Source organism: Dermacentor silvarum, chromosome 6 (genome assembly GCF_013339745.2).
Source record: "Dermacentor silvarum isolate Dsil-2018 chromosome 6, BIME_Dsil_1.4, whole genome shotgun sequence".
Lineage (NCBI taxonomy): Eukaryota > Metazoa > Arthropoda > Arachnida > Ixodida > Ixodidae > Dermacentor > Dermacentor silvarum.
The window spans coordinates 54,435,143-54,459,945 of record NC_051159.1 but is presented as its reverse complement, the minus strand read 5'-3'; the positions used below and the strand labels follow the sequence as shown (position 1 = coordinate 54,459,945).

Genomic DNA, 24,803 nt, shown 5'->3' with positions numbered 1-24,803 from the left:
GTGGTGACATTACGTTGTTCTCTGCGAAAAGACATCAAACAATTTCTTCCAATGTGTAACTGTTGGAGGAATGTGAAAGCCTCGGTCATATTAAAATTTTGGTTCCGTTACGGCTGACAGCGACAGAAGTGAACATTATTACGTCATGCGCATTCATGTGCACGAAGCTCAAAAGGCGGCAGGTCTTAAAGACAGTCCTGCAGTGCGACGCTTTCGGAAGGTGACCATTTGAAGAAAGAAGCTTCGCGCAACAGCGAAAGGAAGGAGTGTCAACTAAGAGAGTGACAGGCATGCTGACCCCGGGATGATGGATGTTAATGATAGCGACAGGAAGAGGGGCGCTGAGAGCGCTGGCTTCATTTCCGAGTTAGAAGTGCATTTTTCAGCTCAAGGCGCAAAGCGTTCGCATGATGGCCATGATAAAGAGCTCCTTTAAAAGGGCCAATGCGATGTCGCACGCAGTGGGCGTCACTGTGATGCACGAGAAAAGTTTCGTTTGGTGATAACCGTGGCGGACGCGAGAGAAAACTTCAGTCTCTCGAGACAAACTCCATGTGGGAAAACGGTAAACATCGACAGTGCTCCATGTCACTGCTGCTGCTGCTGCTGCGCTGCTGCTGCTGCTGCTGCTGCTGCTGCTGCTGCTGCTGCTGCTGCTGCTGCTGCTGCTGCTGCTGCTGCTGCTGCTGCTGCTGCTGCTGCTGCTGCTGCTGCTGCTGCTGCTGCTGCTGCTGCTGCTGCTGCTGCTGCTGCTGCTGCTGCTGCTGCTGCTGCTGCTGCTGCTGCTGCTGCTGCTGCTGCTGCTGCTGCTGCTGCTGCTGCTGCTGCTGCTGCTGCTGCTTGCTGCTGCTGCTGCTGCTGCTGCTGCTGCTGCTGCTGCTGCTGCTGCTGCTGCTGCTGCTGCTGCTGCTGCTGCTGCTGCTGATGCTGCTGCTGCTGCTGCTGCTGCTGCTGTGCTGCTGCTGCTGCTGCTGCTGCTGCTGCTGCTGCTGCTGCTGCTGCTGCTGCTGCTGCTGCTGCTCTGCTTCTGCTGCTCTGCTGCAGGCCGCCGCCGCCGCCGCCGCTGCCGCCGCTGCCCAGGCCGCTGCCGGCCGCCGCCGCCGCCGCCAGCTGCTGCTGCTGCTGCTCCATGCGCAGGTTGCTCCATGCGCAGTTGCTGCAGTGCCTGCTGCAGTTGCTGCTGCTGCTCATGCGCAGCAGCAGCAGCAGCAGCAGCAATAGCATCAGTTGACAAGAGCAGCAACTGACAGACCGAGAGTGCATTTCTATAAAATAACGGTTAAAAAGCAGCAAGGCGGCCGAAATGGAATAGGCAATGCACATTACTTCGCTACTATTCGGTCTTTTCATTACGAATGCTCTGAAGCCGGCCCAATTTGGTCATATGGAAAGTTGCGCTAAGACAACTGGAAGTCATAGCTTGCTTTGGTGGTGGTACTAAACAATGAAAGCGGTGATGTAGCTATTTATTTTTTATTAACACACAGATATATATGCGTGAACAGCGTACTTAGTTCATCCTTGCATACGCTCATCGTCCACAGTTATGTCTTCAGCGGCCTACCCCTACGTACATGTCATGCGCGTGTCACCAAATTTCGTGTATAAATGCCTGAGTCATCAACAATGTGCCTCTTTTTGCCGTAAGCACCTTCGGTTGCTCCCTTATACACGATGCATGGCACTGCATAACATGTGTGACATGGAACGCTCCCTGCGAGCACTTAAGGTTAAGCCAAATAAGGTTACCTTAACCATAGGTCTTGATCGCTGACTTGCGATGGTTAAAGCGAGACTTTTCGTTTTCTTTTTTCACTTGTAAGCTCATCGTCACTTGGTCGTGTGAGTTTTATACATTTTGCAGTGAAATTGCGGTCGTGAGCACCACCACTATTTTTCCTTGCTAGTTATGGATTCGTTGAGCATTCCTTTTGACAGTTCTACATATTTCTGCAGAGCTGCTAATTCGAGTAAAGGCGCTCGAAAATGATAGTTACCGGTTTCACTGGCGCAGTAAACACACTACATTACTCACGAGGATTATATATTGAGGAAATGTGGGAAAGGTTATGAGTAGGATATGCCGGGAAATTTTTGAAGTGTATGGAATAATAAGGAGCTAGATCCCAATTTCTAAACGTTGGCTTTTTTGCCTGCTTGGAGGTGGCATATGAATGACATACAAATTTTCCCGCTTCCTTGGGAGGACCAAAGATGATATCCATTCTGCATTTGCAGTGAATGGGGGCCATTATATGGGCGATATGTGCAGAGATGTTCAAATATTTAGGTTAAAACGGTATTTCTATAAAGTTACTTATATAAGCACTTCAGAGCTTTACAAGCGCCACTTGCACTGGAAGGTTGCCTAATATCTTGAAAGAAATAAGAGTGCCACAGAGCCCACATTTAAGGGATTAGCCAGAATTTTCTGAGTGATTTGTGAACAACGTTTCATGAGCTTCAATTAACTATAAGTTCGACAAAAGTATTTATAGGGCTCCCCATCAGGTTTGGAAATCTTTAACAGACAAGCACAGCGTATAGATCAACTGCTGACGATTCTGTTAACAAATTATGACAGCTCTGCGCACCAGCCCAAAAACAGCTGAAATTTCAAACCCAACGGTGAGTGCCCTGCATGTCGAGGAAGCTGAGTCTCTGTACGGAAGTATATGTAGCATGCACAACTGCACGTACGTAAAACGCTGTCCTAGCTACGTCACTAACCATGGCACGTGACTTCGGTAAATAATCTCACGTGGAAGACGCTACGCCGCCGATGTGAATGCGCCGCGCGGCAAAAAAGGAAGCGAAGAAAATAATAAGAGGCGGCGCTCGACGTGGTCACATGACATGGTCACTCCGTTCCAGTATGGGAGAAGGCAGGGAAGGAACACCGCTTGCGGACGCGAGTCAAGACAGAGAGGAAAGACATAGAGAAAGACTTCTCTGATGATGATGATGATGATGATGATGTGATTTATTGGCATCCCCTTTGAAACTGCGTGGTGAGAAATAGTCCCCTAGCCTGCTTGCGTTTATCAGGTATGCTATGCATGCTTTTCCTTCTAGCATTTTTGTATACATTCCCTTTCAACCTTTGTTCTCTTCCTCGGAACTTCTCTATGTAGCGTCGACCACTACCTATGCCTGTCACGGATCCCCTCGTATCAATCTCTTCCCTGCTTTTTTTCACAAATACTGTAAACCTCTCTTGCTTATCTCTAATGCTGACCGGTTGATGCTTGCGTCCACTTTATATCCAATCGATTCTGGAAAGTGTATGTTAGAAACGGGTCTCACTGGGTGAATCCCTTCGCATTCCATTACGGTGTGCTAAGTGGTCGCGGGAGTTTTGCTGTGACATATGCATACCTCAACTTGTTGCGAATATTTGTCCCGTTATGTTTTTGTCCACGGGCAACGAGCTCGAGCCTGAAATATCAAGGGACTGCCCAGATTTTCTCTTGTAATTTTTTTCTTCTCATTCTTATAAATCTGCACGGTCTTTTTCTTTCAAGTCCTTGCGTCCGATTCACTGTGTCTGTTTCCCTCAATTTTCATTTGACGACTGCTGGTTGTCTAATTACACTTTTCACTACACTGTAATTGGTTGCCAACAATCTTGAGCCCTACCTTTTCCATGGCCACGCTTTTCAGGTTATCAGGACTGCGCGGGCAGTAACGCCAGCCACATGGCTGCCTGGTAACAGGACAGATAATGGCTTCTACCTCCTCCAATAATAAATCGTTCTGAAAAATTATTTCGGTAATATGCTCCTTAGACGCCGTTTTACAAGTTCCAGTGTATAGCAAAAATTTTCAATGGGGCCTGGTGAACGGCCCTTTAAGGAAGTGCTCCAAAGTATCATACGGCTGTTATCCGATATACTTCCAAGGGTGCTAAAACAATTGTAGATGACCCCAAGTTAATATTCAGGGCAAATGGGCACCATATTTGCGTAATGTGTGTATAAAATTTGATGTGTTTGACTTAATTAGGAGCCAGCTTTTTCCGATATATTTCGGATTTCTTTGCGCCGTCGTCCTCTGTAAATTAAACAAACAACCTCGTTTATCATTGGTGAAAGTAACATAAAAATTATGGGGATGTCTAGGCAATGTTTCAATAGTGCGGGCTTTTGCAATAAATTATGCACGTAAATACTCCGAATCCTTAAAAGGGCGTTTTATGAATTGTGCAGAATGAAGCCCGCCGTACTGACTGGGCTCTAAATGCCACCAGGAAAAACATCGCGGATCTTCTTTAGGCCTCGGTATAAGTTTTCTGGGGGAACACACTTTAAAACGAGTGAATCAATGCATCCTAGAACAAGCAAAAGACCGTCGCGTGGAAATGTGTGCTGGTAATCGACTAATTTAGAGTAGAGAATGACTTGAACTTGCCATGGCCTGCGCTTTAGAATTGCAATGATAAGAGGGATGAAGAATTAACGCGACAAACTCCAGGACACTGCCGATACTGAAGACGTCGGCATACGTCTGCTGGAATGTATGTTGGCCATGGGGAGATAATAGTGCATATGCTGGAAGCGTTGCTGATCATAGCAGTTCATGGTGGTTCATAGCAGTTCCACTGATGGAGATAGTGGATGATCATGACAGCTGTGGACTTTTTGATAGGCAGACTTGGTGATACTTGTATTGGGGGATGCGCGGTACATTGTCAGAGAGCATACGTGTTGGCGGCTGTAGATCACCGGAGCACACTCAAGAACCTTGTCCATGCGGGGGCGTTATCATGTCAAGAAAAACACTTCAGACAGCTTCACCCAAGGGTCTTGTTTTATTGTGAGGCATCCAAGGACCTCGCGTAGCGTAGTGGGCCGAGATGACCAGCTAGAGGCAATGGACCGATTTGTCTCCCGGAATTGTCGCCACGGGCGAAGCAGAAAGCAACGCAGCGCGCAGATTGGTGGCCACATGGCACATAGTGACAGCGGTCGTTACGGCTAAAGGACTTCCCTCCCGGCAATTGCCGAAGCTAATGATGCAGAAGACGGAATAGATCGCACTGCATCAAGCTCGAACGTCGCGTCAGACTGATTTAAGACAGCGCTATAGTAAGAATAGCCAGAGCGTTGCGCAATAACGGAACCGATAGCGTTAATCTACAGGAAGAAGAGTTCCAGAATAGCGCTTAGTGGGCAAGATGTATCGTCAATATATACGGAGGTTGAGGAATGAAGATGGCTTTGAGAAAACAAAAAATCAAGCATACTCGTTGTTTAATGCAAAATATATTCTTAAATACGCTTTATTTACAGAACAAGGCAGCAAAGTACGAATGGTGGAATTAAGTGTAACTATCAACTGTTTGTTATCGCAAAACGTATTCTGCATTCAGGGAGATGCCAGGAACATGAACGAAACACGAAGGGCGGGACGAGTTCAGAACTATCTACGCGTCAATAAAAGCCCAGTAGGTTCCCCGCATTTCAGTGAAAGTGAGCTTGCTTTTGTATAGCAATATCGAAGGAACACTAATGGATGGAGACATTAGCGTGACGATAAGCTAAATACACCATGGCTGAGTATATAGCTTAAAGGTCAGGTATGCATATCAATAATCTTATGACTAAGGATGGAGAATCAATGGTAATCAAAAAGGGTAAGAGAGATTTCTGACCAAATATAAATGGAAAAACGTAGAGCGGTGCCACAAAAGCAGTTATGACGAAATGATCAACTATAATAGGGTAGCGGTTTGGGCTAGATGGCACATTATAATTATCGAGAGCTATAGCGCTAAGCAAAGGACGAGTGCACAACGTGACCGACACAGACGACGCAAAGCGCTAACTTCTGACTGAGTTTTGTTGCCCCAGACCACGGAAATAAATAGACGAACGAGAAACACGTGATTATCAAGAAATGAAGCTAGTAAAAAATAAGCAAGAAGCCGTACTATCGCTAGGTGCGCGCGTCGACACCTCACACAAAGCAGATTTTTTTTTTTTTTTTTGCCAGAAAGATACACAGATGGCTTGCTCACACATAAGCCGTGCTCGCCTGTCATCTGAGAAACTTCAACGAGGATGCGAGTGAGGTCGGCCCAGTGTTTATACAATGTTCGCGTGTCTTCGAAAACTGGCGCACATGTGTCTTCTTCTGTTTTCTGGGGTTTTGCGCGCCAAAACCAGTTCTGATTATGAGGCACGTCGTAGTGGAGGGCTCCAGTTTCATCTTGACCACCTGGGGTTCTTTAACGTGCACTACACGTGCACTCCAACGCAAGCACGCGGGCGTTTTTGCATTTCGCCTCCATCAAAATGCGGCCGCCGCGGTCGGGATTCGATCCCGCGACCTCGTGCTCAGCAGCGCAACGCCTTAGCTAACTGAGCCACCGCGGCGGGTTGATGCACATTTGCATGAGCTTCAATGTTTTACAAGAAACCAAGATTTTCCACTGCGTACATTATTCGTCCGTTCTCGTAGGCGGGTGTTCAGACATCGGCCGGTCTGACCCACGCAAAATCCGCCGCATGACAGCGGTATTTTGCGTACTGCTATAATTATCGCTACTTATGATAAAATAAAAGGCGATTCTTCACTGGGCATACCCTTGTTAGACAACACCTCGAATACATTAGTTTTCAGTGCGCAGTTTTCGAGAACTGCTGTATGATATATCTAGAAACGTCTGGAAGAGTGTGGCTAGCTACATGTGGGTTTCAATCACTTCTATTCCCTCTCTGTTACACACACACATACGCACACGCGCGCGATCTCTACCGAAGGGAGATTGTGCTCCGCATTAGGGAACTCGTGATCCGCGGTTTATTTACGACGAATAGCCCCACCGTTTACCGAAGCCACACACATGCGCACATATGTCCTACACACAAACGCAGTCACAGCTCGGCCGATACAATGTTGGCATTTCTGTCTGCCAATTTGCATTTATACATGTTTACAAAACAAGTTAGCAATCACGTTTATGCAGGCCGCATTGAACTACAAAATTTGTGCCACCTGATGGCGGGGAAGCATTAGAAAGGCGGTCGCCGAAAGGCTTCTCAACATAGCGGCTGGCAGTATCCATTGCAACCACAGCTGGTGATGATACTGTATGCACTGAAGTGGAAGTGCTGAGCGTACAAACGCAATTGACCGGGGAACCACAACGAGAAGAACGAGGGAACCACAACGGCGGTACCTTTTATTGCGATAGCAATTATATGGACACTTCAACCGGATTTCTGCCGTCGCCGTCGTCGTCCGTCGCCGTGAGGTTCCCTATAGATAAAATCTTCGCCGCGCGCCGTATGCCCGAGTGGAAGCGTGCGGGGACGCGCGCTATCACGGAGAGCGAACGCACTCAATCACCCACGCGCAAGCAAGGAAGCGGGAAGCCAGCGCCGGAGGGAGCGGGGGGGGGGGGGGGGGCACTTCTACTCTGCTAACAACCGCGCTCGTCGCTCGCCCGCACCGTCTCTTATCTCCACACGGCTCTGACCTTTATGCGCTGTGCATTCGCCTCAGTTTCCGTTGCAGCGATAGACCGCACGTACCTTCGTCCCGCGGCGGCGTATGCTCTCGCTGCCAGCGTTTTGACAGTCGTTGTCTGCAGTCATTCAGTGTGATCTATTCATGTTTGTTTGTGCGCGCTCACACCACGCTTGTTCATTCAGTTAGTATAGTCGGGCCACATTTTCCAACGCACGCTACACATGCAATGCTGCCCGGATCGGCACTGCAGCATTGCAGGTGTGTCTTTTTGCACGCGCTGCCCACGGGAAGCGCTTCTCATCAACACCGCCGTTTCACACGCGCCTTCTCGTGGTCATCGAGTCTCTCTTCATGTCGGTCTACTTACGCCGCAGCACACCTGCTTACTTAATCAGCTCATGTTTACTACAATTCATATTGCTACCAAAGCCGCTCACCTTACTTCGTATGACATTGCTGTGTTGCTATCGTATTCATTGCTTCGCCCTTAGGGCGAAACTGTGACATTTTATTCATCGCAAACTATAGCTGATCGCTACGCGTCCGCTGCCGCGTGTAGCGATGAAAATCGTTGTGATCAGAGGCAAGCACTGACAACGCCACAGCAGGCAGTTCTTAAAGGGAAATGTAAAAACAAAAATAAAATGTATGGAATCAATGGGCCTGCTTCCAATCAGTATTTTGAAACATGCTTGAGCGTGTGCCCATGGCCCCACTGTATTTGTGCGCGCAGTCGTCACGTCTCTTCGCATCGCTTCCCTTCGAGTCCGTTGCTCCTCGGAACTCGTTATTGTTCGTTTACCGTTCTCTTCGTTTCTGCGTGCTACGGTTTCTCGACGCTTCACTCCGATCCTCGTTATCGCGCTCCAAAGGTGTCATTGCTGACCAAACGTTGCTGACCAAAGGTGTCATTGCTGGCATCAACGGGAACAAATGCCGCGCTCAAAAAAAAAAATAATAAAAAAGTACACAGGGTGGGGGGGGGGGGGGGGGGAGCACCGCAAAAGTGTTCACATCTTTCGAGAGCCGCCGGAAGGTGCTTGGTCATTGTCGGGGCAGACACAATCCGGCAATTCTAGTAGCCCAACAGCCATAACTGGCATTCTTCGTGCGCGACTCGGCGGGAGCCGCCCGACGCAATTCGAAGTGCAAGGAAAAATCGCGAATCTTGCACTACTGGCTTTCTGTGCGGCAGCCTGCCTGTTTGCAAGCGTTTTCTCGGGAGATACGAGTGCAGCATCACGCAGAGTGAAAACGAACCCATGCGAAAGCGCAGGCACGCGAATGTTTGTTTCGACTGCGTTTAGAATTAAAGGGGAAGAGAACGTGTGGGAAGGTGTACGACCATTAACTGTTAATTTTTTATCATTGCTCATCCCAGCGTCTATTGTTCTTGGGGGCGTTTATAGCAGATATTTACCCGAGACGAAGCAGGTAATTCGATTTGTTATTTTCAAATTATAAGCTTACGCAGGCAGGCCCGACCACTTCCCTAACTTGTGTTCGCGCCAGCTTGTTTGGTGAACAAAGACACCCGAAAGGATTAAACTTTCATTGCTTTCAGTGCAGAAGATCTAACGCCGCTTTCACCAAAGTCACGTGCACAATAGGGAACCCCCAGAGCTCCGCCCATTAATTTTGTCGCCTAATTTTCCCTTGCGTGCATTAAAAAATTAAATTATGGGGTTTTACGTGCCAAAACCAGTTCTGATTATGAGGCACGCCGTAGTGGGGGACTCCGGAAATTAGGACCACCTGGGGTTCTTTAACGTGCACCTAAATCTAAGTACACGGGTGTTTTCGCATTTCGCCCCCATCGAAATGCGGCCGCCGTGGCCGGGATTCGATCCCGCGACCTCGTGCTCAGCAGCCCAACACCATAGCCACTGAGCAACCACGGCGGGTCCTTGCGTGCATAGCCGTGACATCAAAAGGCTGTGTCGAGGTAATCTATTATATTCATTTTCAATTCCATTGTTGTATTGATGTTTCACAAAGAAATAGGTTGAACGCAGTGTTGTTAATGTCAGTTGTATGTATGTTGAGAAATTCTAAGGCACCGTGGTACACTGTGATCACATTATTCGGTCCATGTATTCGGTTATTACGAGCCAAATGTTTTTCTTGAAGAACGATGAGGTTATGTCGAAGCCCTTTCTCTACACGAACACGAGGAGCACTACGTCCCTCCCTCAACTAAAAGAAAAGATGAGTGTGTTGACTGATAGTAACAAACATACAGCGCGAATAATAAACGTGGAAGAAACAAGTGACCAGGACAAGCGTTGTCACCTAGTCACTTGTCTCGTCCACGTTTTGCCTTCGCGCTGTAAATTAACGATTAGGAATGACCAAATAGTCCGACCAGCTATCCTGCTAAATTTACTTAGAGGTACGTTCTGTAAAGCGCTCGTGAAGTATTCGAGCGGATTGGGCCCGCCAGTCCATAAATTGAATTTGTGTCCTTACTTATGCCATGCGGCAGACCTCTGCTCGAGACTTAAAAGAATGCTGCCATGTGGCAATGATGTGCCGCAAATGCATTTGTAGAACTCATTCAATATATGTCAGTGCTTAAGACCCGTGTCATTATCATCATCATTATCATCAGCATCCTGTTACATCTGTCTTGCGCTAGCTGATTCTAATTTCTACCTCCAAATTTCCTAATTTCATTACCCCGCCCAGTTTCCTGCTGTCCTCGACTGCGCATCCCTTCTCTTGGCACCCAGTCTCTAACTCTATTAGTCCATCGGTTATTTACCCTACGAATTACATGGCCTGCCCTGCATCATTTTTTTCTCCAATGTCAGTTAGAATATCTTTTTCCCCGTTTGCTCTCTGATTCACACCGCTCTCTTCCGGTCTCTTAACGTTACGCCTAACATTTTTCTTTCCTTTGCTCTTTGTGCTGTCCGCAACTTACTCTCTAGCTTATTTGTCAACTTTCAAGTTTCTGCTTCATAAGTTAGCACCGATAGAATGCAATGATAGTGCTCCTTTCTTTTCAACGACAGGGGTAAGCTCCCAATCAGGACTCGACAATGCCCGCCGTATGCATTCCAAGCCAATATTATTCTTCCGTAAGTTTCCTTCTCATGATCACGGTCCCCTTTGAGTAATTGACCAAGATAAACGTAATGCCAAGGTAAATACACCTAGTAGCGAAGCTTCCATAGAAGCCCATACGTTGAAAACATGGCGGCTTATCGGCGGTTAATGGGGCTTAGCGCCATCTCTGTGAGGAGGGAACACTTCCGGCGGAAGAAAAAATAATTTGACGTCATATCCGTTAAAAACACATGTGACGTCATTGTGTTTTCATAGGCGCGAAATTTGTTTTCGGAGGCCTGTCATTAAAGCAGTATATTCAAATGCCCCGCCATTCGACTTTATGGGCGTTCCGAGATTTCAGGGCGGAAAGCGATACAGGAAAAGATGAGCCGTACGGGTGTCGAAATCGCATTGCTGCACAGAACATACTTTCTTTGGAGGCCGACGAACGCTTTGGGCGTAGATTGCGTAGAGTGCTCGTTCTTTTGTCGGACGCCAAGCCCGTCGGCCAGCGCTGTCGCAAGAAAACAACTAAAGTAAACAAGTATCTGACGGTCGCAACTCACTGCTTTTGACTGCACAGGTTAAGAAACAATAAAACTACCCACGTCACCTAATTCAGACAAAGCGTCGGCATGCAAAACAACATGACATGTGAAGGGGCCGTATTGCAACAGGTGAACTTTACGAGCGCGCTTTTCCACGCACTCCAAGAGCTGCATTGCCTTGGTAGTGATAGCGGCGTCAACGCCCGCCGCCATCGATGGGCGCCCACACGGTGGGCGCTAAAAAACGGTATTTATTGATAATGATCAAGCAAAAGAGAGTTGTATCTTCTTTTCTCGCCATGCGTATATAAAATGGATTAGGAATATTATTTTCGTTGAATGAATCTAAGTGCGTCTCGCTTTAATTAAAAAACGCTTTTTTTTCTGTCCCAGTATTTATTCCCTCCAAACATAGTCGCGCTTCAATCGCAGCTCCCATAACACCCCTTGCTGATATCGGTGACCATTGGTTCTGAACCGCTTTTCGCCAGAAGCTTCGCGACCTATGTGGATCGACCTTGGTACTGCTTTACAGAGTTCAGAGGCTGGCTGGCGATTCTGAATTGTTGTTCCCTTGCCAGGCTATTGAACATTGTTTTTGCCTTCTGTGAGCCGTTTACTGAAGGCAAATTGTGTGGTGGAAACTGTCGCAAAATTACAGCAGGGGTGGTGGCTGCACTCGTTATATATTTATATTGAGTAAATGTAGAAGTAATTCGGCGGTAAATAGTAGCGGTGGTAGTTGTACTAAAAATGTAATTTTGGAGTTTTATGTGCCAGAACCACGATTTGATTATAATGCACGCCGTAGTGGGGGACTAAGGATTAATTTTCACCACCAGGGTATCTTTAACGTGCCCTCAGTGTATAGGACGCGCGCGTTTTCGCATTTCGCCCCCATCGATATGCGGCCGCCCTGGCCGGGATTTGATCCCGCGACCTCGTGGTTAGTAGCGCAACACCATAGCCTCTAAGCCACCGCGTCAGGTCACGTCAGCTGATTGCAAGTTATGCCGACAAATTTCCTCATTTCATCACCCCACTTAATTTTCTAGCATCTTCGACCGCGCTTTCCCTTGCCCTGGCACCTACTTTGACACTCTAGCGGTGCACCGGTTATTAACCGTATTAAATCGCCTGCCCCAGGACGTTTATCCTTCTTCAACCTGTCCAGCTTCATTTTTTCCATCCTAATAACATATGAATATTGGCTACGCCAGTTTGCTTTCTTATAGACACCACTGTCTTCCTGTCTTTTAACGTAAGGCCTATCATGTTTCGTCTCATCGCCCCTTGCATGGTCCATAACGTCTTCTCAAGCTTCTTTGTTAACCCCCAAGGTTTTTTTCCAATATGCAATGGTACAATTCAATGAGTGTAGACATTCCTTTTCAAGGTTTGCGGTAAGCAACAGGCAACGCTTTGGTAATGCCTGCCAAACAGTCTTCTGCTGATTTGTCGTCCACGTACTCAACAGCATCCTGACCAGCGCGTCGCAAGTAGAACGTTCCCGCCGCGTCTTCGCGGTCTAGCCTTGCGTCGTAGCGCTATTGAGCACAGCTACTCAAGCTAAGGGTTGGCTTTGTGAGCGTGTGCGACAAGGAGCGTTTATAACGGCAAGGACGTGTGGCCAGTACATCGTGTACCTCTTGCGGTTGCTTCGAGACACTTCAGCACCTGATATTGGAGTGTCACACTTTCATTGCGTAACACACGTCGCTAGTGAGGGACTGCCATCTCCTTCACTTGCAGCGCACGACGTTCGACGAATGTTTGTACCCCAGTGTTTGTGCGTATCGAAGCGATCAGGCCCATCGCGCTATTCATACTTTTCTAGAAATAACTAACTTAGGTTCACGTTTGTAGGTTATTTCTGTTTTCAAATGACAAGACCTAAGACACGTTTCCTTATATTTTAGCAGTCGTTAGTAGCGTGACTTGAAGTGACCGGCCACACTGTGTTTTACTTGTACTGTGTGGATGTGTGTTTGTGTGCGTGCGTGCGTGCGTGCGTGGGTGCTCTTTCCTTCCTCTTTTCCTCTTTCCTCCCCTTTTTCCTATCTTCCATTTCTATGCATCTGTCTCCTCCTTTCTGAAGAATAGCAAGGCGTTGTGCCCTTTCCGGTGTCTGCTGCCAGCCTGCTCCTAGCTTTGCCTTTCCCGTCAAGTGTATATATAGGTTTTCAAATCTAATAATATTAACATAAACAAGCAGCAGCACAGCGTCATTTAGCCACTACGCCACCGCTGCTGGATCAGAATGAAAGTGCGTCCAAAACTGCCCTTCCTTTCACTCATGGCTATGTAATGATATAGTATACACCTCTACTCAGTTTTTTTTTTCCCTTGGGAAGGCAGTCTAATTATGGATCGCGTTCGTGCGACTTTTGAAATCCTGGGCACGCTCATGCTAGCGAAAGCCTGTGCTCATTATAGAAGTGGTTTGTTCTTCATTTCTTATTCCTGAAAGGGTAAATCCTTTAAGCGAAACAACTTCTTGTCATTGCCTTAATTGCCACTGATCCTGAAAGTGCCGATGGCGTCCCCAGAACGCATGGAGTTTCTATAGAAACTATATCTATCGAGTGGTCTTGCCTTCCTACCCACTGCGTCTGCTCAAATAGCAGGGCACACAGTGACTACCTGTGGATATAACGCTACATGTATCTCATACGAGCGGGCTCGTTCAGCATCGGTCACACGAAATAAGCCTACCAATACCAATCTCGCCTCATCTTCGTTGTGTGATCTTTTCTACTCTGCCGGCCACTGTTTGTCCTCTCGCTGTCCATTCGGGAAGCCGGTTGTCCGGACAATTGCCAAAGCACCAAGGAAACGCGCTTTTGATGACTTCGCTTGGCCCGTGAACAATCGCGAAACTTTTTCTTCTGAACGGATGCGCAGGCGATTACGCCTCTTTTATATTTTGCAAGCAGACCTCCAGTTCTCCATGCACAGTATATTGTGAGGGTTTGATGGTGAGGGGAGTTTGACAAGGGAGGAGATGAGCTTTAGGAAGACTAAAGTGAAGGAAGCAAGAGAAGGCGAACGCTGCAGCGACTCTTCTCACCAATAGAGCCGCCGAGCTCAGTCGTTCTCTTGTTCCTTTTTTTTTGTCCCGGCAAGCTAGTGAGAAAATAGCTCGATGATAGAAGACGCTATGCGAAAACTAAACTAAAATATCAGGGCAAGCAAATCGTACTCATTGAACTCAATCGCTGGTTTCGAAGGAAAGAGATAAAGTGGGACGTTCTGGTCATATAGTAAAAAAGGAAAGTTGGAATCTTGACAATATAGCTTAGCTTTGCAATAGAATCAGCTGTAAGAACGGTTCTAGAATTCCTTCCTCATCTAATCTTACACAAAATTCGAGCAAGTAGTACCTCGATTGGCAGTATGCAGTCTGTGTCCTCTCCAAATATTATTTTCTTATGTGCCATAGCGGCGGCAGCGTGATCCCGTAATCCCTTGGCGTTAGTAAGATCTATAGCTGCCAGGAGCTACGATTGAAAGAATCAAAACGCACTCCTTTAACTTTCAATCCAGCACGCCACCCCGCGCTCAGACATAAGCCGACACCACTGGAAGAAAGAGGGACAGAAAAAAGCGGATTTCCGTAGATTACGCCTTCGACGGAGGAGAAAAAGAGAACAACATAAGGCACAGAAAGCGATACCACGATAAAACTCTGGACGAAAAGAATGAATCACAAAAAGACGTTACATCGCAACGAGGATTCTATCAGCTGACTCAGAGTGAAACAGTTGACGCCCATAAATCAACTTCGTTGCCGCTGAACCCATGGCTCAACTTTTCGAGTGCAAGGAATGTTTACTTTGCCGAATACGGTGTAATGCATTCGCATGGCTAAGCTCAGTTTCGCACTGTCAAGGTTGTTCCTAGAGAGGTGGGCAGAGTGAGAGAGAGAGTGAAAGCAAGGAGAGTAATCGTAGTATTGTGCATTAGATAAACAAGATGCAATATAGTTAGTTGGCTTGTTTCCTTGAGTAGAAGCGAATGCACCTGGCAGCTGCGCGCCCACTCTATAGATCGCCTACGATGACAGAAGACACAGTTAGCAACTTAGCATACTTTCAGGACACCATATTGAGTGCTTGCTGGAAAAAATTCACACATTCTAAATCCTTGACTATGGCCTCTAAAATTCTTTTCACTGCCGCATTCATGAAAGAATCGCGTATTCACGAAAGACAGCTTTTTGTGATTCACTGTACAGTTCTATACTAACCTCACGATAGTCGCATGTTTTCTGCGTACGATGTATAGAAATTCTGCTGTGCGCTACAGATGCCTCAGAATTCCTGTGGTATTCTTAGCTATGAAGAGCAGTGTGTATTAGACTGCGCAAATAACACAGGGAAACTTACGATGCTTTAAACTCATTCTCCAGTAATGGATATCAGACGTCTCCATCACAATAAGATAGACCTATACCTGTCACCGATTCTGTACACTTTTATATTTCAGTGTTATACTGCATGTCTCAGCAAACTAAATGACTCGGGATGTAAGCGACGGAATGGGGCGCTTGAATTCCTTCAGAGAAAGTCAAGCTTATATTCGACATGGCTAAAGCCATTACTCTTATAATCCTACACTTTCTCTTTTACGAGCAGCATTCTGTGCAAGCGCAACGGAGAGATACTATATATTGAATGCGCTAATGCGCAACGAGCAAAACAGAATATTTGTCCTTTCATAACGTCTGTTTCCTCAATATAGCCATATTGTTCTTGTGCTGTCTCATGTCTGCCGTGGGCTTGCTGTTCCACGAGAATGCAACCTGCGCAGTAATAAAGCTGTGTGCAGTGTACATATATATGTCGGGTGAAATAAAATCGCCCATTTACCGCAGTCTCGTGTTCGCACTCGCAACATGGACACATAATTCAGCTTCCATAGGACACATTCTCGCAACGTAGGCCTTATACGGAAGACCACACAGACGCCATCACGATATCGCCAATGGCGATATTCGGGATCAGCGCTTAACCAACCGACTCGTTGTGGGCTGCCAACAAAACATATCCACTTAATAATTGTCAGCTCCACTGTGGGAAAAACGGCTTCCGCTCTTATTTAGACGACGTCAAATGCCAAAACTTGTTCGACGTGTTCTCGAAAAGTGTTAACGAGTGTCCGGTTGTTTCTGCGAAAGGCGGCAGCGATGGCGTCAGCGTGACCAAGCGGGAACAGATGGACGGCACACGTTATGGGACCTCGTTAAAAGAATGCAGATTGAACGAAGCAGTTAAATTAAGCCTCGTTTAAGATGAAAACCAGTCCCCGCAATATTGCAAAGCGCAGTCCCCTCTATGTACGTGTACACACGCACGGCGCTTTCCGGGGAGACCTGAAAGTTGTCAGTGTGCTTTAGCTTACCTTTATTATTTCAAACCATTTGTTTGACGTGTGACGCAGATATATAAAATAAGTGATAGGGCTATCACATAATGTATCACAGTTGCTAGTCACATCGGTAGGCTACTTAGGCTGCTGTAAAAGCTTGTAAAGTTATATGCATGACAAACATTTCCAATAGATTAAGAGCCGGACTAGGTTAAGGTTTACATACGCTAAAAACCGAAATTCATTATCATGTAAAGACGCCGAATGTGGCCTCACGCACCCGTTACCTTATTTATTACAGCGTAAGCTGTTATGGGCTCATTCGAACAGCCGTTTCGGGTCGCGTTGATGCATGCCGCCGCCGCCGCCCCATGGCCGCTATCGCATGCGAAAAAAGTAGCCGCTCTCCACCGGGATCGAACCCAGGCCCGCTGCATGGGAGGCGGATACTCTACCACTGAGCCACGCAAGTTTGTTTTCTTTATTGCCTCGTATGTCACAGATCTTACGAGCACAGAAGAACATACTAACAGGATCTTATATCGGTGAACCGTCAGCGGCTTGCCGGCTACATGTCATCAGTATTTCGGCATGTGCAACAAAAGTTCCAATCTAGGAACCCACTCCGGTACAAACGTCTGCACCTTCTGCACTTCGACAAAATGGGACACAGATTCGCAAAAATGTTCACGAACTGGTCGCACATGAATACCTGCATTATGTGCAGCCGTCCGCGTTCGCCATATGCTGTGCAGGCCACGGAGCATGACAAGATCAAAAGGCAAGCCATCGTCGTTTTCAACCGTGAGATAACGGATTCCATGCGGATTTAATGGCAACTCTTTTTTCAGAGTTCTCTGTAGTATGTCCCAGAAGAACACCCCGCTCCAGCAATCTAAAAACACGTGTTTAATGGTCTCTGGTTTTTTGCATAATAAACAGTTAGTACCCCACGGAACAAACAAACCCCTATCTTCTAACCATGTTTAACGGGTAAGGTTCCCGTGTGCAGCTTAAAAAAAGGTTTTAACCCCTGGCGCAACAAGCATTCTTTTAACGCGTTTCAAGACATCTTTTCCTGGGCCTGGCACAGTATGATTCACGGCACAATGGCACTGGAAATAACACATCAACGAGGTCTTTATACAGTTTCTTACGTGAGACCTCGGTCAAGTATTGCAAAGAAAAGCGTACCGATAAGAAACGTGTCGTGTCTGACGGAAGGACAGCGCAACGGTGGAGCGAAAACAATACGGCTTTATTTAGCCATCAACTTAACGGCAACGGGCGAACTGCCCGGTTCAATGTTACAGGAATGAAAGCACGCGCCAGCTTGAATGCCGGCGCTTTTAAGCACAACCAAAAGGTGATAACGCTGCGCCGCCACCACAGCGCATGCCTAGCTGCGACGCCTTATCGCCTAGGCGCGCGACATATCAAAACGGAAAGATGTAACTACTTCTTTTAGATATCCTCGTACTGGTCCTTGCTCACACACCGAAGACACAACAAATTCCGGTAGCACTTTACCCAGCCTTAGTTGAGTCATAGTTCTGAGAAACGTGTCGTCTACATCTCGGAGAAAAACAAATCGACTAACGAGTTGTCTTACATACAGATGTACTAAACCAAGCGAACCATCACACACTCTTTTAAATAGATTTGTACGGCTCGTTTTTTTCCCATACAGAGCTCTAAATTAATAAAGACCGCGAACACTCTGTGCATTTTTGTACATTTAACCTGCTGTAATGTAAGACCTGCATTACATACCATAGCTTGCTTACGAGAAATATGTTGCAAGTCGTGGCCCGTGCGAAAATGGACTTATCCCAGCCTTTCCATTTCTGTGCTTTTTCACGCAACACTTCTGTTTGTTTTTTCCAATAAGGCTCGCTGTCACAGTAGTACTGCAGGGGCACACCTAAGTATTTTGCCGGTGTTCGTTGCCATTTAATGTTCATAAACACCCTGGGAGCAACGTCCCATTCCCCATGCCAAAACCCAAGGCACTTGTCCCAGTTTACAGCACTACCACTTGCGTGACAAAAACTTTTTACAGCATTGACAGTGTGCATTACACTTCCATGATCAATGTCATCAGGGTAAGCAAGAAGGCTGACCTCGGCTTTATACAAGTTGAATCCTCGTATTGCTTCGTACCTTATTACGCTTAGACAAAAAGGTTCAATATATATATATACAAAATAGAAGCGGTGATAACGAGCACCCTTGTCTTACTGAGCGCTGTACCGGTATGCGCTCTCCTACTGATTCGTTTATTATAAGCCTCGTACTGAGCCGCGCAAGTGCTTGCTCTCCGAGAACGGGAAAATGTACTATAAACGGGCCCTATGCAGGCGCGCAGGCGCAGACGACGAGATGCAATTCAGAAACCTAAAGCGTGTGTAGTTCCATAAATGCTTTGTGTAGTCTTTGTGATGTACAGGATGCTTCCTTTAGATTTGATGTGGTCAGACCAGCTGTTTGAATGAATCGCTGAAATAATGATAAAAGGGCAATGTCACTGGGAGTACCTGCCAGTTACAATGAAAGATCAAGCGTTATTTGTTTTAGGCTGGAAATACCGACTCTTCAGAAGATCGATAAGATATTTTTGATGGGTAGACCATATAGAAGAGGAATAATCAAGCTTAGGCTGAACGATACCTAAATAAGCTGGTTTTTAGAGTTGGGAAGGGACATTTCTTAAGCTGCGGCGTAGGAACCTCAATGATCTGGAAGCGTTAGCACAGCTAAAAGGGCTATGATTAGTACACGAATGATTCAGCGCAAGCAAAACTCCTAAGTGTTTGTATTCGTTGGTTTGGGCCATTGTATTCGTAATGAAGGGGCAGTAAAATTCCTAGTTACCAGTTTTACGAGTTAAAAAAGTTACCTTGCACGTCGACACGTTCAGGGACACTAGCCACGAGCACACCAGGCACTGATACACGCATCGCATTTCAACAAGAAGTATCTGAATCCGGTGCACGGTAAAAGTTACCAAACAGTAATCTCTCGAATCATGGTAAAGAAGCCTCCCAGATGATTTCAAAGCAAGAATCGGTGTTAAAAGCATATGAAATAGAAGTTCTTTAAATTGCTAATCATGACATCAACCCTTTGTTTGCAAGTTTGGTCACACCTGCATATCTGGCAAGTGGCGCTGCCTGGAAAAATTCCGAAATCAGTTATGTCAGGATGTAGCCTGGTTTCAGTAAAAACACGAGTGTCACGCAAAGAAGAAGCCCGAACGCACTTTGACACTATAATGCATATGGTAGAAAACGACAATGACATTGATAGTGAGAGCGTTTGGTTTGGTGATCATGCGTCCACGCGTCGTCTCATAGCTGTCTATTTACCACGACGAATACGTCAGTTCAATTGCGACATCGTATACATACATTTCAGACTCAATGGGCATTCTGTCCATCATCAACTTAAATACCTTCTTCTTGGCCTTATCAAAACTTAGGAATCTCGTCCTCGTTTCTGTCGTAGCAAGTTAAAAGTGAAAAATCTTCTCGGAGTGAAACGTTGATTCCTTAAGTTTATGTGCAGAAGACCGCATACGCTCTTTGTCCATAAGTAAGGCAACCTTTGCTATTATGAGACTTTGTTTTCCACGCGAGTATTTACCTAAGCTGTGCACATGCTCTAATTCGTGGCCCGTCGCAATAATGCCCAATCTTTCCGAGCAAAGCTTGATAATTTTTGCTTCGGGCGCAAGTAAATTAACGGCAGGATTGTTGTCAATGCCAAAAACAAGAGATTCGAGCGACTAAATATGTTTTCAGCATTTGTGCAGTGCGAAGCAATGACAGATTCTGGATCGACGACTCTCACACTGAGCTGCTTGACTTTGTTTTGAGCTGCTGTCTGCTTTGCTGTAGCGCCGTTAAGTTCATTTAATAAAGCAGCCTGGCCATATTCCAGCTTTCGAATGGCCTCAATCGCCTGGGAAAGTGCATCTGCTACAGCTTTGGACATTGGACAAGCGTTTCGCTAAACGTCACCGGAAAGTATGAGCATAATGGCAGAGAAAGTACTGTGAACACCAGACAAGAACGACTTAGTTCGCTTCAACAATTCATGCAACTCTACTGGACACTACAGCGCGCACAAAAAGTAATTATTGCTCCTGACACAAACCGCACCGTTCATGTAACTAACCTGTCACATGAACCAACGTGAGCGCGCCATCCCTGGTGCGATGCCACGCCTCTATGCCACGACATACTTACGCACAGACGCTGTATGGAAGGCTGCTACAGAGCGGCATGAAAGCGTGCACTATCGGCGCATAGAATTCCGACGTTCGGCGACGAGTATGGCGAGGCCGAAAAAGCAACTGTCTCCGGAAGACGTGCCGCGGCAGAAAAGACGACGGGAAGCTGTTTGAGCATCAAACCGGGGAGCTGGTGGCTTCAACTATCACCGCGCCATACTGTAAAGCTAAAGACAAGTTAACGCTGAGTAAAAGCCAAGTGAAAAGCTAAGAAAACCGTGGAGTTAAAGCTAAGTAAAAGGCAAGTTGAAGCCACCAGCTCCGCTGTTCAATCAGTCTTCGTGACTTTAATCTGTGAATCTGGGGGTGATTTTTCGAGCTTAGCAGCTTACTCAGAAATCTTATTCGCTCTCAATCGGTCGTATGATAAAAACCAATCATCTACGCCATGGTCGTCGGTGCCGCTAAAGACAGGAGGGTCATTGCTGGAACTTGAGCAGGAACCTGAGGACGATTGGCCTTAGAGCACTGCATGGGCCGATTGTTGCGGCCCGGGCCCAGCCCGGGCCCGTTTTTACATTGGGCGGCCCGCCCGAGCCCGATCAAAACTTTTATGGCGAGACCCGGGCCCGGCCCGGACCCAGAAATATCTACGTTACCCGCCCGGCCCGGCCCGCCACCCCTTTACCTTAAGCCCGAGCCCGGCCCGAGCCCGACTAGAAACCGGCCCGAACCCGGCCCGAGACCAAAAAATACATGTTTTTCATAGTTGAGAAGCCCGAGAATAACTCGTAGAAAGCCCGAGCCCGGCCCGGGCCCGCGTCAAAAAACCCGAGCCCGGCCCGGGCCCGGGTCAAAAAGCACACGCCGTGCCCGAGCCCGGCCCGAGCCCGTGAAACAACTCCTCTACCTGGCCCGGCCCGGGCTTTCGGGTAAGCCCGAGCCCGTGCAGTGCTCTAATTGGCCGGCCCAAAGTCGTTAGCCATGTTAGCCATGACAGAAGTGGGTGGGGGCCGCATCTTGGGAGTTCCAGGTCTGCGGTAGAACTATGGTCCCTCCATGTAATGAAAAGATGCGCTTCGGCTAGAGTCCCGGCGGAAAGCGTGGATGTGAGAGGTCACAACCAGGTGATGTCGGACACAAGCCGTGAACTAACTTTGTGTGTGTGAGTGTGTGTGTGTGTGTGTTTGTCAGTGTATGTGCGTATGCGTGCGTGTGTGTGTGTTCAGTTTCGTAATGCGCCTCCGATAAGTATCGCACTTGCAGGTAATAATCAATCTACACCAACGCGCCGCAGGTCAATTGACCACTACACCCTCTGTAGCGTATGCTGTAACAATTACGAAATAAATCTGACCTGTTGTCTTTATAATATCACTAGATGGAATAAAAATTATGGCCGATGAGAAGCCATATTCTTGTTGTTTCACTAACAAATTTTTCACCGATGAGGCCTCTAGAACTTACGAGGCTGTGCTAGTAATTTGTGGAATACAGCTAAGCATCCCAATACTCTGGGTATCAGTGATATTGTTACGGGGATATTCTATATACAATGTCATGCAGAGTGGGCTTGCAGCAGGAGGACTTGTTGCACTGACACATAGTGCACACAGTAGACAGTTCACAGGTTGCATAGTATTAAAAAAAACACGCACTTGTATATAAACAGTAACAGAAGCTATGTACACACATATCAACTGGGGTAACTAAGACACTCTGCGTAGGTAGTCTGCTCCAATATTGTCACTGCCTTTGATGTATTCGACAGTGAAGTCATATATCATAATCAGTAAACTCCAGCGCAATACTGGGTTGTTCACATGCTTGGCGGAGTTAATGTATGAAAGTGGTTCATGGTCCGTTTGTAGCACGAAGTGCTTGCCATAGAGATAAACATGAAACTTTTGGATTGCCCAGACGAGGGCGAGGCCTTCCCGTTATATGCTAGAGTAGTGTGCTTCTCTGGGCAGCAGTTTCCTAGTTGCGTATGCAACCGGGTGCAGAACACCACCGTGGCGTTGAAGGAGGACAGCTCCGAGGCTTGTCGATGATGCATCTGCACGTAGGACAAACGGCTGTTCTAAATCTGGAGATCGTAAAATGGGCTGCTGAGAAAGTAATCGTCGTAGTTCGTCGAAAGCTTCCTGGTGACGCTGTTCCCAGACAAGTCTATTGGGCGCACGATTGCGGGTGAGTTCTGTGAGGGGTGCTGATACCTTGGAATAATTTGGCACGAAGTCGCGCCTTTGCCTTGTGATCATAATATTGTTTTTGTGTAACTTTCGCTTCTAGAAGCTCCTCGTGGGCTAGTTGACATGTCTGCTGGAGTCGTTCCTGCAGCTCTACTACGTAGCCGTAAGTCGTTTTGGTCTCTTCGTCCAAATGTTTCCTTGACCAAAGCTCCTTCAGGATAGTGATCGGTCCTCGTACGTAACGGCCATAAAGGAGATCAAAAGGTGAGAAACCCAAGCTTGTCTGTGGGACTTCTCTGTACGCGAAAAGCAGTGGCGCCAAGTATCGATCCCAATTTTTGGGGCTTTCTTGACACATTCGCCGAATCATCTGCTTCAGCGTACCGTTAAAACGCTCCACTAAGCCGTTTGTCATTGGATGGTATGGAGTAGTGGGTAGCCGTTTAAAGGAAAGCAGCCGGCTTAGCTCTTTCATGAGTTGTGAGGTGAATTGTGCACCTCGGTCGGTAACTATTTCCCGTGGGATTCCAACGCGGGAAAACATCGCAAGCAATGCCTCGGCAATTCTTTCCGTGTCAATGCTTGGTAAAGCAACTGCGTCTGGGTAACGCGTTGCGAAGTCCACCATGATAAGAACAAATCGGTTACCATTAGCGGAAGTAGGGGAAAGTGGTCCGATAATATCAATAGCGACTCGCTGGAAAGGAGTATTGATTATCGGCATGTTTCCAAGAGGTACACGTCCTACCAGGTGTTTTGGGATGGTCCTCTGACAAATGTTACATGATTTCACGAACCAGGTGACATCTGCTTGGACGCCAGGCCAGTAGAATTCTTCTGAGACCCTGTAGGCCGTTCTCTTTGTCCCTTGATGACCGGAGAGGATCCCTTCATGCGCTATCTTCAGGATGGAACCCCGAAGATCTCTCGGAACAACAAGCTGTTCGATTTCTCTTTTTGTCGCATATTTATAACGCCGGAAGAGAATATAATTCAGGAGTATAAATGTAACAGTGGCCGATCGCGTGGTTTTGGTCTTGCCTGCATCCGCGAAGCAACCACTGAGACTTCTATCTTCCTTCTGTAACTTTGCCAAAGCATCGGAAGTGACGTCTAGCGGGTTTACAAGGGCTACTGGCAGCCTTGTTGAAAGGGAATGTGACGCAGCAACCATAGTAGTATCTTGGACTGGGTAAGTTTTCTCGTTGTCGTGCTGCCCACCCTCAGTACTTTCTTGGCAATGCAGTGTGGTAGGCTGCCATCTTCGCATCTGTGCGTCCAGGTAACTCGAGAGAGGGGCAAGCACCGTTAACATTGCCCAGAACAACATCATACAATGGACGCTCCATGCATATGGCACGCACAGTGCCTCTAAAGAACGGACAGTCAACTTGGACTTCAGCTTCGGGAAGGTACTGTGCGGAATTATCTAATAAATAGACAGTGCGCATTTCCCCAGTAAACTTGTTTGCTGGCACAAGAGAGCGCTTTACTACGACAGTGTCGCAACCGGTATCTCTCAAAACAGTTACGGGTTGTCCTTCTAGAGGCCCTTTCATTGTCGGCATTCCTTCTGTTCGTAGTTTTCGCCCGAAGGTGCTTTGCGCACCTGAACCAATCTTTTCAGAACTGCGGTCTTCGGTGTTTACAGCATGTGTGCTCTCTTCTTGCCGCCCATCTTCTTCGGTTGGTTGGCCGCGTTCAGAAAGAGAACACGAAGCCTCGTTGCGGTCCTTCGGGTTTTTGGTAAAGCCTTCCGATCCATGCCCAGGCTTCTTCCCTTTCCAGCCGGTCGCAGCTTTAGATCCGCTAGTCCTAGACCAGCAGTCTGACGGCTTGTGTCCTCGCTTGTTGCATATGAAGCAATAGGGCTTCGCTTGACCGCTTGATGGCTCATTAGCTTGCCTTCCACTCTTCACATACACC

At 47.2% G+C, this 24,803-nt stretch overlaps 1 pseudogene; it reads right to left on the bottom strand.

The window, feature by feature from the left end:
- Window positions 1–530: 530 nt before the first annotated feature.
- LOC119456664 (UPF0746 protein DDB_G0281095-like) lies at window positions 531–1,191 on the bottom strand (annotated as a pseudogene).
- Between the last annotated feature and the right edge of the window lie 23,612 nt (window positions 1,192–24,803).